General features: G+C 33.1%; 1 long non-coding RNA gene across 1 annotated transcript in view; it reads right to left on the reverse strand.

Moving 5' to 3' along the window:
* The window catches only part of LOC146397046 (uncharacterized), a 283,017-nt gene that overhangs the window by 225,658 nt on the left and 41,508 nt on the right, over positions 1 to 15,851 (reverse strand). Inside the window, exon 2 of the long non-coding RNA XR_014827200.1 lies at positions 10,124 to 10,172. This is a non-coding gene — a long non-coding RNA (uncharacterized LOC146397046). The remainder of the gene's footprint in view (positions 1 to 10,123; positions 10,173 to 15,851) is intronic.

The raw sequence follows: 15,851 nt of genomic DNA on the forward strand, positions 1-15,851 counted from the left end.
GATAGAAATCAGAACAGATTTTGCTTGCAGCATGGGGAGTAACTAAAAAAGGTTTTTAAGGAACTTTCTAGCATGATGGAAGTATTACCTATCTTGATTGGGTGAAGGTTCAAAGTACATACATTTATCAGAACTCATTGAATTGTACAATACTTTTCTGTTGCTTTCAGTTTGTAAAACTTACCTCCATGGAAGAAAAAGCAATAGTAAGTTCTGGGGATGTGATGTGTAACACACTGACCATATTTAACAATACTGTATTGTATACTTATTATATATTTGAACGTTGCTAAGAAAGTAAATAGATTTTAAAAGCTCTTACAAAAAGAGAGTTCTGTGTGAGGTAATGGATGTGTTAACCAAGCACATAATGGTAATCATTTCACATTACACACTTAAATCATTATGTGCTCATCTTAAACCTATGAAATATCATACGTCAATTATATCTCAATAAAGCTTGGGGGAGAGTGATAATGCATTTGATTTATGCTCAATAATGGTCAGTTATTGCTTGTGTCACCTAACCCTTGGTATCGGGGTGGGAGGAGATATGTTGATGTTAAAATAATTCCTCAAGTGAACCAAGAATAAACTTTAAGGGAAAGGAATTCCGATCTCACTCCCCAATTTCTTCCATCCATCAAATGATCGGTGGACCAACCCCATACCCAATGATTCTTATAAGCCCACTTTCTTTTCCCTTTCATTGGAAAATAAACTGTTTCTCTAAGTATGACCCAAAAAAAAACACAGGAAATCTTTTGAAAATTAGTACCAATATTTACATCTTTTGTGTGTGTGTCTTTTTTTTTTTTTTTTTTTTTTTTTTTTTTGCCTTTTCTGGGGCCACTCCCACAGCATATGGAGGTTCCCAGGCTAGGGTCTAATTGGAGCTGTAGCCACTGGCCTACGCCAGAGCCACAGCAACACGGGATCCAAGTGGAATCTGTGACCTGCACCACAGTTCATGGCAACACCAGAGAGCTCACTGAGCAAGACCAGGGATCGAACCCGCAACTTCATGGTTCCTAGTCAGATTCGTTAACCACTGCGTCACGATGGGAACTCCCTTTACATCTTATTTTATTTGTCAGCTGCTTCTTTCTTGAAAAGCATAGCTTTTCTCATAAAATTACTATACCAAATAATAAATGCCATTAAATCAGAAAATATTCTCAGTAAAGGATGTTGATACAAAACTTATTTATAAAAGAGGCAAAATTTCAGCTCTATTACTCTTTACATAGTGGGTTTTATGCAACTTTAGAGAACGTCACTCAAACATCATGTATAGCAACTATAAGAATTTTTTTTTTTAATGAGAGAAGAAAGAAATAAATGAAACCTTTATGATTCCATTTACCTGGGCAAAATTACAAATTTAAGATTACAAAACTAATAAATAAAGGAAAAGATGTCCTGGCCATAAAAAGGCCAGGTGAAGCACTTAACCAGACACCTTGAAATGTAGGAAAGCACACACCATCTAAATTTCAATATTGTTTTAAAGCACTTTACTATGTATACAAAAGAAACCTATTTATTAAAAATAATTCAAACAATACAAAATATTAAAGACAAATATTTAAAAAAAAAAAACCTCTATTCTGAAGGGTAAGATCCCTTTGGAGGATATCAAGAGTGTTAGGTGGAAAAAAAAGACATCAAGGAAACTTTTGAGGAATACAAAACCATTTGGCCTCAAGCTAAAATCTGGGATTAGTGATCAAATTGGAGTTTGTGTGAAAAATTTCAGCCAAGAATTCTCACATACTAAAAATTCTTTTAGTATGGACTTTTTGATTGTCTAAAAGCCATCCATTTACCCAGATGTGGTATCACTGGATCATGTAAGAAGTTTTTAATTTCTTGACGAAACTCCATGCTGTTATCTATAATGGCCATGTGAATTTACATTCCCACTGACAGTGTCATTTTTTTCCACATCCTCACCAGCATTGTTATCTCTTGTCATTTCAATAATAGCCACTCTATAGCTCATGGTGGTTTTGATTTGCATTTTTCTAATGATTACTAATTTTGAGAATCTTTTCTCATACCTGTTGTCCATCACTATATCTTTTGAGAATTGTTTATTCTTTTGCCCATGTTCTAATTGTGTTATTTGCTTTTAAGCTATTGAGTTATATGTGTTCCCTATATATTTTGAATGTTAACACCTTGTTTGATACGTGATTTGCAAATATTCCTCCAATTTCACAAACCTATTTTCATCTTGTTGATACTTTCTTTTTCCATGCCAAAGATTTACTTTGATATAATTCCACTTTTATAATTTTGCCATTGTTGCCTTTGCTTTGGGTGTCAAATCCAAAAAATTATTGTGAAGACCAATGTCAATGAGATTACCCTCTACTTCATCCAATTTTCTTTGAGAAGTTTTCAATTTCAGGCCTTACGTTTATGTCTTTAATGTATTTTGAGTTGATTTCTGTGTATGCTATAATATAAGGGGCCAGTTTTTCCAACATCATTTATTGAAGAGAGCACCCTTTCCCCATTTTCATTCTTGGCTCCTTTATTGAAAATTCACCATATATGCATGGGTTTATTTCTGAGCTCTCTATTCAGTTCCATTATTAACTGCCTCGTTTTTATACCATTGTCATACTGTTTTGATTAGTATAGCTTTGCAATATACAGCTAAACCTTGAACAACAAGGACTTGAACTGTGATAGTCCACTTATTCACAGATATTTTTCAATAAATAGGACTACAGTACTATATGAGCTGTGGTGTAGGTCACAGATGTGGCTTGGATCCCTTGTTGTTGTGGCTGTGGTACAGGACAGCAGCTACAGCTCTGATTCACCCCCTAGCCTGGGAACCTCCATGTGCCTCAGGTGCGGACCTAAAAAGACAAAACACACACACACAAAAAAAGCTCACTGGAATTTTGATAAAGATGCCATTGAATGTGTAAATAGCTTTGGGTATTACGAATTTAAGCTTAACAAAAATTATTCTTCCAAACTTTGAGCAGAGAATGTCCTTCAATTCATTTGTGCCTTCTTCAATTTCTTTCATTCATAATTTATAGTTTTCAGTGTACATATATTTCACCTTCTTAAATATATGTATATTTTGCTTTTTAGGGCCACACCCACAGCATATGGAAATTTCCAGGCTAGGGGTCAAATTAGAGCTACAGTTGCTGGCCTATGCCACAGCCACAGCCACAGCCACGCAGGATCTGAGCCATGACTGCAACCTACACCACAGCTCACAGCAACACCAGATCCTTAATCCACTGAGCAAGTCCAGGGATCAAACCTGCATCCTCATGGATCCTATTTGGGTCCGTTAACCACTGAGCCATGAAAGGAACTCCCTATTTCTATATATATAATATATATATATTTTTGTCTTTTTGCTATTTCTTTGGGCCGCTCCCACGGCATATGGAGGTTCCCAGGCTAGGGGTTGAATTGGAGCTGTAGCCCCCAGCCTAAGCCAGAGCCACAGCAACGCAGGATCCGAGCCGCGTCTGCCACCTACACCACAGCTCACGGCAACACCAGATCGTTAACCCACTGAGCAAGGGTAGGGACCGAACCTGCAACTTCATGGTTTCTAGTCGGATTCGTTAACCACTGCGCCACAACAGGAACTCCTTCAATGTGTTTTATATTATTAATTGGTATCCTTCCATTTCAATTAAGTTGGATTATTAATTTATTTTCAGATAGTTCATTATTACTGTATAGAAATGCAATTGATTTCTATATGTTGATTTTGTATCCTGTAACTTCGCTTAATTTATTTACTAGTTCTAACAGATTTTTAGTGGAGTCTTTAGGGTTTTTCTATATATATGGTCATGTTATTTGAAAACAGTCAATTATACTTCTTCCTTTCCAATTTGGATGGTTTTTATTTCTTTTTCTGTTCCAATTATTCTGGCTAGGACTTCCATACTATGTTGAACAGAATTGGTGAGAGAGGGCACACTTGTCTTGTTCCTGTTCTTAGAGGAAAAGCTTTCAACTTTTCATTGTTGAGTATGATGTTAGTTGTGGGCTTATCATATATGGCCATTGTTATGTTGAGGCATATTCTATGTATACCTAATGTATTGAGTTTTCACCATGAAATATGTTGAATTTTGTCAAATGCTTTTCCTGTATCTATTAGATGAACATATGATTATAGTGTATTATCTTTTAATGCACTGTTGACTTCAGTTTGTTGTGTGTCTTTGAATATATATTCAGAAGGACACAAAAATTATAGGCAAATATACCTGATCTGGCATTGTTATCAGGGTAATGGTGGCCTTTTAAAATGAATTTGAAAGTGTTTCCTCCTCCCAAATTTTTGAAAGACTTTGAAAAGGGCTGCTATTTTCTCTTTTTAAATGTGTAATAAAATCTGCCATTAAAGTCAATCGCTCCTAGGATTTCCTTTTGTGGGGTTCCCTTCTGGTTGTAAGGTGTTGTGCTGGAGATGGGGTTTATGGTGGAAGAGTGTCTTGACCTTTCCTAACTATTTTGATATAGGTATATTTTCAGTCATCGATGCACAGGAGTCACTCACCTAGTTTCTGGCTTTCTCTCACAGAAAATTGATGCATATGTAGATGTATATTCAAATATGTCCATGGGAGGAGAGAAATTCAGTGTTCTCTCTATTGCATCTTGGTGACATCCTCAAAATTATTTCTTCAGAACTCCATTTTTTTAAACAAATCTATTCCTCACAAAAATTTATGTTGTTTCCAATTTTTTGGTATTGTGAACTATGATAAGTGAAACACCTCTGTGCATACATCATCACACACTTGCTTGACTCTCCCCCAGAAAGAAAATTAATCAGCTTTTGTCCAAGAGGAAAAATTACTTGCTTGAAAAGCACTGTGATGTGAAAGAGGAACTAAAGAGTAGAGCTAATCTGGTTTGTTTCACTTTCTTTTTCCTGTCTTATTATGCATGTTAGAAAATAAAAGAATGGGAATGATGTCTAAGACCCTTCTGAACTTTAAACCTCGACTAAACAAATTATGGTTTTATTATGTATTTTGAAGAACTTTTAATTTTGTTTTTTTATCCACAGTTTTACTAAACTATTAACAGTTTACTTAGACTAATATCAGCTTCACTTGAACTCTTGGGTACATATAAAAGTAATAGAAGTGTTCAGGAAGATGCTGGAAATTAACCCAGAATTGACAATAAATCTGGGTATTTAAGAGATGATGGTACATTGCATTAAATTATGGTTTTATTTCAAAACATTCAAAGCAATAACATATCATTAGAGTCAAACATCATACATTTGAGCCAAAGCATGCCTTAGCTTTGGTTCAATTATTTTAACCTCAGTATACCCATCTAAATCATGAGGAAAAGTATACTAAATTTGTAGTTAACCTCACATGAAAACTTTAGCACAGGTCTTGGCATATACCTCTAAAACAACAAACTACTTCTAAACTTGGATGTTGTCAAGTTTTCAGTCACATAAAATGTGTATCTCCTATTTTATCTTAAATAATACATCAGGTGTTAAAATTTACATAGACCTTTTATAGTTATTTGAAGTCTAAAAGGGATTTAGGTGATGACCTCATTTATTTTTATATCATCTTGTTGAAATACAAATGGTTGGGATTATTATTTCCTCCCTTTTCCAGAGGAGAAAACTAAGGAACAGGATAAAGAATAGGAATGAAGAAGATTAGCAAATATTATGTAGCAAGCCAGTGTCAGAACCTTCAAATGTTCCCAACTTTCCAGTTCCTGCTCCAGGATATTAGCTGTAGGTATCAAGGATTAGAGAAATCTTTAATTTCATTAATATTTATTTGCCCTAGTACAGGCAAGGATTCGTATCTATAGAGCATAAGAATAGGCCTTTGGTAATATGCATTAATATCCTAAAAAAATTATGCCATTTATCTCAATATTTCTACAAATAGGAATTATGGAAAATTATTTTAAAATACCAAATACATATGAACATGGCATGCTTATAACAGAAAAAATATGAGACCAATAGAGTATTGGCAAAATAAATATGGTACATAAGAATGGTCTCTTCAATAAATGGTACTGGAAAAATCAACAGCCAATTACAAAAGAATAAGCCAGACTATCTTCGGTCAAACACAAAAATTAACTGGAAATTAATTAGAGATTTGAACATAAGACCTGAAGCCATAGAACTCCTAGAAGTAAACACAGGTAGTAAATTCCTTGACATAGGTTAAAGTAATGATTTTAATCTGACACAAAAGGCAAAAGCAACTAAAACAAATATTTATATACATCCAACTAAAAAGCTTCTGCACAGCAAAGGAAACCAACAGCATGAAAAGAAAACATACCGAATGAAAAATGTTTGCAAATTATGTATCTGATACGGAATTAACATTCAAAATATATAAATAACTCATACAACTCAGTAGCAAAAAAAGGGAACAATCCAATTTTAAAAAGGCAGAAATCTGAATAGAAACTTTTCCAAAGAGGAGAGACAGATGACCAACAGGCACATGAAGAGATGCTCAACATTCATTAATCAGAGAAATGCAAATCAAAACCACATGAACTATCATCTCACACCTATCAGAATGGCTACAATCAAAAGGCAAGAAATGACTAGTGTTGGGAGGATGTGGAAAAAAAGGGAATTCTTGTGCACTATTGATATGAATGTAAATTGGTGAGGCCACTATGGAAACCAATATGAAGATCTTCAAAAAATGAAAAATAGAACTACCATATGGTTCAGCAATTCCACTTCTGAGTATTTATCTGAAGGAAATGAAAACACTAACTTTAAAAGATATATGACCCCATAATCATTGCATGATTATTTATAGTAGCCATCATATGGAAACAACCTAAGCATCCACTGGTGGATGAATGGATAAAGAAACACACACACACGCACATGCACACACATACGCACAATGGAATATCATTCAGCCATAAGAGAATAAAATCTTTCCACTTGTAACATGGATGGAATTCAGGGCATTATGCTATGTGAAATAAGTCAGACAGGGAAAAGAAAATGCCCTATGATCTCATTTATATATGTGGAATGAAAACAAAATCAAAATTCAAAAAATGCCAAGCTCATAGATACAGATAAAAAAGTGGTGGTTTTCAGAGGCAGGAGGTAGGGGATAGGAGAAATGGGGGAAGGGAACAAAATGTTACACACTTCCAGCTATAAAAATAAATGCCACAGGGATGTAATATATAGCACAGTGACTATAGTTAATAATACTTTATTGCACATTTGAAAGTTACTAAGAGTACATCTTAAAAAGTTCTCATCACAATAAATACATTATAACTATGTAAGTTGATGGATATGAACTAGAATTACTGTGGTGATCATTTTGCAATGTATACAAATATTTAATAATTATATTATATAACAAATATATAATGCTATGTATAAATACTTCAATTTTAAAAAATAAAAATCTCAAATTATATTTAATAACATAAAATATGCATGTTTTTTTTTATCTTTTAAGGGGTGCACCCACAGCACATGGAAGTTTCCAGGCTAGGGGTCAAATCGGAGGTGCAGCTGCTGGCCTACCCCACAGCAATGCAGGATCCGAGCCGAGTCTGCGACCTACACCACAGCTCATGGCAACACTGGATCCTTAACCCACTGAGAAGGGCCAGGGATTGAACCCACATCCTCATGGACACTAGTCAGGTTTATTAACAACTGAGCCATGAAGGGAACTCATGCATGAAATGTTAAGTGAGAAACCAGTTTATAAAAGAGTGGAGACTGTGGAACATCAATTTTATAAAATTTAGCTCCATATGAAGCACCTATGCATATGTTTAAAAAAAAAAAAAACAATGGGTCTACAGAAAAAAAAAAGGTTGAGTGTTTTTCTTGACATACATTTCCATTTTCCTTCTTTATTTTCTATATTTTTTACAATAAATTATTGACTCTGCTTATAGTAAGAAAAATCAGTAAAAATATATTCCAAATCCAGTTTTCTCAAACTGGCATGGTTGTTTCCTAAATCTATTCTGAACTAAATATAGCACAGTCAAGTGCTTCATATCAGGATCCAGTTCAAGAGATCATTTTCTAACACAAGTCTCCTTAAAATAAGTTACCCATCTTGGTCATCTTTTCTAGTCATACATCCTCACATTAAAGTGGCTGCTCCCTCAAAAATTTCCTTCCATGCAATAACGACATCATGCTGAAAATCCTGAGATGAGAGATTCCCAAAACAGATAATTTATGTACTAAATTTAGCAGATGTTTCAGTAGATCTTCTACACCCTGGAAGATCTCAAGCTCGTGGGCTCAGTACAAGTCTTTCCTTCTTGTGACCTCATCTTTATCTACTAATTAAGCATGCACTCACTACCGCAGACTTTGCCCCAAAAAGTGAAGCTCGATGGACTTCAGGGCCTAGCAATTCTAATCGTGGTTTGTCCCATCACTTACGGCTTTTATCCTTATAATATTAATATCAGGGAAAGAATGTCCCTTAGAGAGGCAGAGTAGGCACATAGATCAATATGAATTGGTTTTTCAGATAACCTTGACTGGACTCTGGCTGACCTCTCGTGGCCCTAAGCATGCAATTATTTTACGGTGCTATTATTGCGTCTATTTCCCTCTAACAGTTAATGAGGTATATAATTTTCTTAGATATAATATCTCAATTCATTGTTATAACTAACCATGAGATTTGTCCACTGACAGTACCATAAGTTTTATTACTGAAACCTTCTATCTCATAACTTTTTTTGAGGAAAAGCCCTGTTCCCAATCTCTCTCCCCCCATTCATTCTACACCTGTGTACCAGTGTTGCCATCTCCTTCTATTGTACAAAGAAGCAGAACAACTAAGGTCATGCTGAAATATGAATACCTAGACAGCCATTTCCCAAATGACCGACTTAAGTAAGTTCTATCCCTTCCTACTGTATCATACCTATTTGTAGGCTGTTAACTTTGAGAACAGTCATGGCTTGACACATCTCAAAGAATTTTAAGTTTAGTAAAAAGTGAAACTGACAAGCTTGGTGAGAAATTTGGACACCCTTCCATATGGCAATTTATTAGAAGGTCAAAGTACTTTTAGGGGAAAAAAAATGAGCTAGCAGAAATAAGACAATGGTATCAATAGATGAAGGTTTATAAGAAGATTTTTGAGTCCAAGAGAAATATAAAATCAATTAAATAATTTATTCTGTCACAGAATCAATGTATCTGCTCATACCTGAGACCACTGGCAAACCTGAAACCATTCTAAATGGAAGGAAACAAAATTGACTAACTCTAAGAAGAAAATGTCTAGAACTCAGAAATTTCAAAAAAACATGGAAATACATTATCACCATATCTCTACAAATTTTCTGTCGAAGGCAGGAAAATGATCCTTCAAGAAAGGTATGGGAAAGATTTTTAGCTAGGAGGAGACACTGAATTTTATGAATTATCTGGCCTATTTCAAACACTACAATTAAGATTCCAGTAAAAACTTCCAATGCTTTTTTCACAAAACAAAGTATTTTGGAGCCAAATTAAAAAAAAAAAAAAAAAGGAATCCATACAAGATCACTCTATTGTACTCCTATAGACCTAGGTGTCGTAAGTAAAACACCTTTTACTTGCATCTACAGCAGGGATCCTGTATTCCAGAGATTCTCTGATACTGGAATAATGTATAGAGGATTAGGAGTCAGAAGACTGACTGACTGACATTATAATAAATCACTTTTCTTCTCTGGACTTCAGTTTCCTCAACATAGTTCTCAGAATAAGAGTACCTGGCTGGCCTTCTTCCCAGGATAATAGTCAGTCAAACACTTTAAAAACTAAGAAATCACATAAAAAGGCAAAAGAATATAATTACATGACTTTTTTGAAAATGAAGTGGAAGGAACATTTGATTTATGACTATTACTAAATTAATTTCCAAAGACCCTCATCTCCCATAAAGCAAAAAGATCAATTTATATCCCAAATAATTGACATGAATTTACAAAATCACAATATACTTGGCTCATAATGTACTGAACTTGCAACTGATATAGAACTTTTTTTTTTTTTACATAATGAATACTCAATGAAAAAGTCCACTTTTATTACCTTCTTTGATGCTTTGTTGGCTTGTACTCTGAAGTTTCTCTTACAACATCTGCAAAAATAATAAACCAATTAAGAAGCCATCTGAAGAGAGTAAAGAGAAGAGTGCTTTTTTTTAACCTCTCCTTTGAATAACTGGCACTGTTAAGGATAGCATATCAGATCTAAACCATTAACAAAGCCATTCTCCTTAAAGAAAGAAGGAAAGAGACTTGCATCAAGAAAATTATGACTGCCTGTTTTCAGACACAGGGGTCACCTACCAATCCACAGCTGAAATAGACTGTGTATCTATTCATATATATATATATGTATATACATATATATATATATGACACAAGCTAGGGTCATTCAAGTCTATAAAACACACATCTCTTCAAGAAAAATATGGATTTTTGTTAATCGACCTATATAGAACAGAGCGACAGATTTATTGGAGATTTTTAAGAAAAGGTTAGTCTTGAGGATTTAACCAAATAATCCACCTACTTTGGGAAAATGAATAAAAATCAAAACTCACCACTCAAAATCTGTTACTGATAATCCATAATCACCTAGCTTTCTGTACCATTTTGTATCAATAGGAAGATATAGGAATATGGTTTTTAAGGATAAGAGCACTCTGGTTTCCAAACCTGAAAATTATGATATTGATCTTACTAACTGTTTGACTTTTCTAAGACTTATTCATCTGAAAATGAGAAATAATGTAGTAAATTAGTCAAAGTTTGTGTAAGAAATCATTTTATACCACCATTGTGCCTATTTTTTAAGTAGAGTACTTAAAACATACTATCCATTGTTATTATTTGAATTGTTTTATCATCACTTAATACTATTCCTCAAGCACGGTGAATAAAGTCCTCTCCTCTCAACATCCTCCCTCAAAATTGGTGTAATCAATTTTAGAAATACTATAAAAATTTGAAAGTAATCAATAGTCACTTTTAAGCAAAATAAAATGAACAAACATTAAAAGATCTACAAATTCCTCTGGGCTAGTGAAAAAAATCACAAGAACTAAAGTTTTGGTTTTTTTTGTTTTTTTTTTTTTTTTTTGGTAAACCTGGCTTTGTCATTGAATGACTTTATCCTAGCATAATTTCCTTAAATTTTCTGTTTCACTTTTTTCAAATGGAGAAAATAACATATGTCTTGCTGTTTTCTAACGGTACCTATTGAAATCTAAAACCCATGGAAAGAATTTTCGTCAATTTAACTAGAACTATCTAGAGTTCCAAAATCTGATCTAGTAATAGTATTTCTGAAAAAAAAAATCCCTAAGTAATGGTTAAATTAAAAAGAAGTAACAGCAGCAAGGCAAAATCTGGATGATTTTTAGTAGTGCTAATCTTTTGTTCTTTAGTCCTTATCTTTTGTGTTCTGCTATAGGTTTTATATTTGTAGTTACAGGAGGCTTACATAAAACAACTTACAGATATTATAGTCAATTTTAAGCTGATAATAATTTCAACATACAAAAATTCTACACTTTAACTTCTCCCAGAAAATTTTATGTTATTGACATTACAATTTCTTGTCTATATTATAGCATACCCATTAACACATTATTGTGACTATAGTTATTTTTTATGGTTTTGTCCTTTAACTTTTATACCAGAGTCAAAAATGATTTACATGCCACTATTACAGTATTAGAGTATTCTGAATTTAAATTCATTCTTGCCTTTCTAGTAACATTTGTAATTTTTACATTTTCATGTTGTTATGTTCTTTTGTTTCACTTTGAACAACTACCGTTAGCATTTCTTGTAATGCAGATAGAGTAGTGACATACTCCTTCAGCTTCTGCATTTGGGGATATGTCTTTACCCCACTTTCATTTTTGAAAGACAGCTTTGCTGAGTAAAGTATTGTTGGTTGACAGGTTGTTTTGTTTTGTTTTCCAGCACTTTGACTATATCATCTCTCTCAGTTTGCAAGGTTTTTGCTAAGCATTCTGCTGATAGCCTTCTGGCAGTTCCCTATAGGTGAGGATTTTTTTTTTTTCTCTTTTTGCTTTAAAAAAGTATCTTTGTCTTTGACTGTAGACAATGTTGTTGTAATATGTCCTGGAGGCTATATATTTAATTGACGTTGTGGATCTATGAGCTTTGCGAATTTGAATGCATAAATCTCTCCCTAGATTTGGGAAGTTAGTCTTCCTTTTTTTAAAAAATTACAGTTGATTTATAATTTTTTATTACTTTCAGCTATACAACATAGTGATCCTATACCGCATTTAAAGATGTTGTAAAATATTGGCTCTATTTTGCTATACAATAATACATACTTTCATCTTATTTATTTTATACATAGTATATGGTACCCCTTAATCTGCTGCCCCTGCTCTGCCCCCACAATCTCTTTCCCTTCTGGTACCCACTAGGTTTGTCTTTTACATCTGTGAATCTGTTTGTTTTGTTACATTCATTTATTTTTTAGCATCCACACGTAAGTGATAACATATAGTATTTGTCTTTCACTGATTTATTCCACTGCTCAGTCCTTATTTCTTTAAATAAGCCCTCTGCTCCTTTCTCCTCTTCTTTTGGCACTCCAACAATGCGTGGATTGTTTCTCTAATGTCTTCTCTTTGGTGAAATAACTGTTCATTTCTTTTGTCCATTTAAAATTGGATTTATTTTTACTATTGGGTTTTAAGAGTTTTTATATATTTTATATGTAAGAATTTTATTGGATATATATAGTTTGTAGATAATTTATACCAATGTATAGTTTGTCTTACCTTCTTAAAGTCTTTTTCAATGAAAAGTTTTAATTTTGATTAAGTCTAATTTGTCATTTTTCCTTTTTGGGGTTGTGCATTAGTTATCATAGCTAAGAAGCCTGCACTTAGTGCTATTCCAAGGATAAACATTAAGGCTATGGGATTTTATATCATAAAAATATTAATAACTATATAATTTTAATTGTTGACAAAATAGTCATTTAAGATAATAATAGGAATCAAATACACTAAATTTCAATAAGTAGAATTCACAACATATTTCTTCAAAGCAGCTTTTCATATTTTCTCTAATACCATAGTTAATCTACAAAGGTGATATTTCTAAACAGAAGTGAGTAGCAAATCATAAATAAAATATAATTGAATTTGAGCAGGTGACAAACCTGTTATGTCAAGTAAGCTCAGCTAGTTATCAAGGCTGCAACTCATATCACTTTATTCCTCGAGTCAGTCACCTCTAATTCCATAAAGTTCTCTAAATAAGAAATTTCTGGCTGACATATACCTTTAAATTAAATCTAGTTCAAATAACAATGCTTAGATGTCAAGAATTTTTCCTTAACTTATTGTCTGTCAAGACTGAATACTTAATATCCGCTGACATCTTTTTTTGGAGCTTTTCCCAAAATACATTTTGTTTGACTAAATTCTGGACTGCTGTTTGCTTTGATCCATTAAATTTATATACTTCTCCACAATATCTTTACTTTAACCCTTATGCAAAAACATGGCAACCCACACTTCAAAACTTTATTTGAAAACAACAATGACGATTCAAGTAAGTGCCAAAGTTTATTTTCTACCTGGTTGGATTTTCCACCATTTCTGGGAAGGAAATTTTTTTAAAAAAAGAAGAAGAATTAGAAAAGAAGAAGTAGAAAGAAGGGGAAAAGAAAGAGAAAAAGGAGAAGCAGCAGTAACAGCTAAGTTTTCAAATTATATTCATTGGATTTATTATCAAATTGAAAGAAATGATAACTTAATACTGAGTTTTCTGATCTATAACTGCACTATCCATATCTACTTATTTAGGTATTCTCCATTCTGTACACTGTAATTTGTTGTTTTCAGTATATAGCATTTTCATATGTTTTTATCAGATTTATTTAAAAGTATCTCAACAAAAATTATTCATTGTATGTAAAAATATAATTGATATTTGTATTTTGATCTTATAACCTTACAAAACTCACATATCACTCCTAGAAGTTTTTATTTATTTTTGAGGTTGTGTGTGATTCTCTATAAATAATGACAGTTTTTAATTTTCCTTTTCTAATTGGATAACTTTATTGATTTTCTTGTATTATTTTACAATTCTGTTGTTGAATAGAAGTGGTGAGAGTAAAAACCCCTGCTGTAATTTCAGTTTTGAAGGAAAACTATCAGATGGTCATCATTTCATTTGATTTTAGCCATAGTTTGTTTTTTGATTTTTTTTTTTCTTGCTTTTTCTAGGGCCGCTTCCTGCGGTATATGGAGGTTCCCAGGTTAGGGGTCTCATCGGAGATGTAGCCGCCGACCTACACCAGAGCCACAGCAACACCAGATCCGGGCTGCGTCTGTGACCTACACCACAGCTCAGGGCAATGCCGGATCCTTAACCCACTGAGCAAGGCCTGGGATCGAACCTGCAACCTCATGGTTCCTAGTCGGATTCATTAACCACTGCTCCATGACGGGAACTCCCATAGTTTTTTTTTAATACCCTTCATTAGTTTGAGTACAATTTACAACCCTGATTTGCTGATCACTTTTATTCATTGAATACACCTGTGATTTGGCAAATTTGTTTTTTTGGGGGGGCACTTTTTGAAGTAAATATGTATTTTTCTTTTTTTTTAGATTTAAATCTGCTAACATGGAGAATTATAATAATTAGTTCTTAAATGGGCCACTAACATTAACTTCCCGGTATAAACTTCCTTGGTTATGATATATTATTCATTTATATTGTATGACTCTATTTATTTATGGTAATATTCTTTGCTCTAACATCCAATTTCTGAGATTAATACAGCTACTACAGGTTTATTGTGATTAATGTTAGCATAGTATATCCTTTCCTATCTACTTTTAAGCTCTTTAGCTATTGGTGTGTTATATTTAAATTGGGCTTTATACAAGCAGAGTGTAATTGAGTCAATTTTTAATTACACCTGATTTTTCTGCTCAGCAAAATTCTTTTGAAGTTCACCTGTGTTTTTACAGCATTTTCCCAGGTGAGTAAAATTTTACAGTATGAATGTGCCACTGATTTTTTTATCCATTCATCAATGAGCATTGAGATGGTTTCCAATTTTTTATATTATGAATAAGTTTGCTATGAAAATTCAGTGGTTGTGTGACTTTCATGTCTTGAATAATATCTAAGAATTTGATAGCTTGGTTTTATGTTAGGCATATATTTACACTTAAAATTTGTTAAATATTTTTCAAAATGGCTCTTCTATTTTTCACTGCCACCAGTCATGTATGAGAGTGTAAGTTATTCCACATATTTTTCGACACTTGGCTTTGCCTTTCTTTTTAAAGTTTAGTTATTTTAAGGACTATGTAATGGTAGCTCACAGTGGTTTTGGCTTTTCTCTAACGACTAAGGATGTTCAGAATCTTTATATATGCTTATTTGCCATTTGTATACTTTCTTTAAGTAACAATTCAAATTTCATCTTTACTTTTTAACTTTTAGAAGTTAATGTTTAACAACAAAAGTTTTAAATTTAAAAATGCAATGATAACAGAAAATTTTGACATATCCCATCTATTATTAACATCTTAAGTTAATGATATTTGTCACAATTACTAAACAAATATTGATACATTCTTATTAACTAAAGTTCTCATTTTATTAAAATTTTCTTGTTATTTACCTAATGGCCTTTTATGGTTCTGAGATCTCAACCAAGATACCATACTGTTCTCCAAAGTGGCCAAGGCAATTTATATTCCAATAAATAGTGTTCTAGGGTTACATTT

The sequence above is a fragment of the Sus scrofa genome, chromosome 14 (assembly GCF_054392235.1).
Source record: "Sus scrofa isolate SSC_HxYL_T2T_F1_AM1 chromosome 14, Sscrofa_HxYL_maternal_Yorkshire_Landrace_v2.0, whole genome shotgun sequence".
NCBI classification, from domain to species: Eukaryota; Metazoa; Chordata; class Mammalia; order Artiodactyla; family Suidae; genus Sus; species Sus scrofa.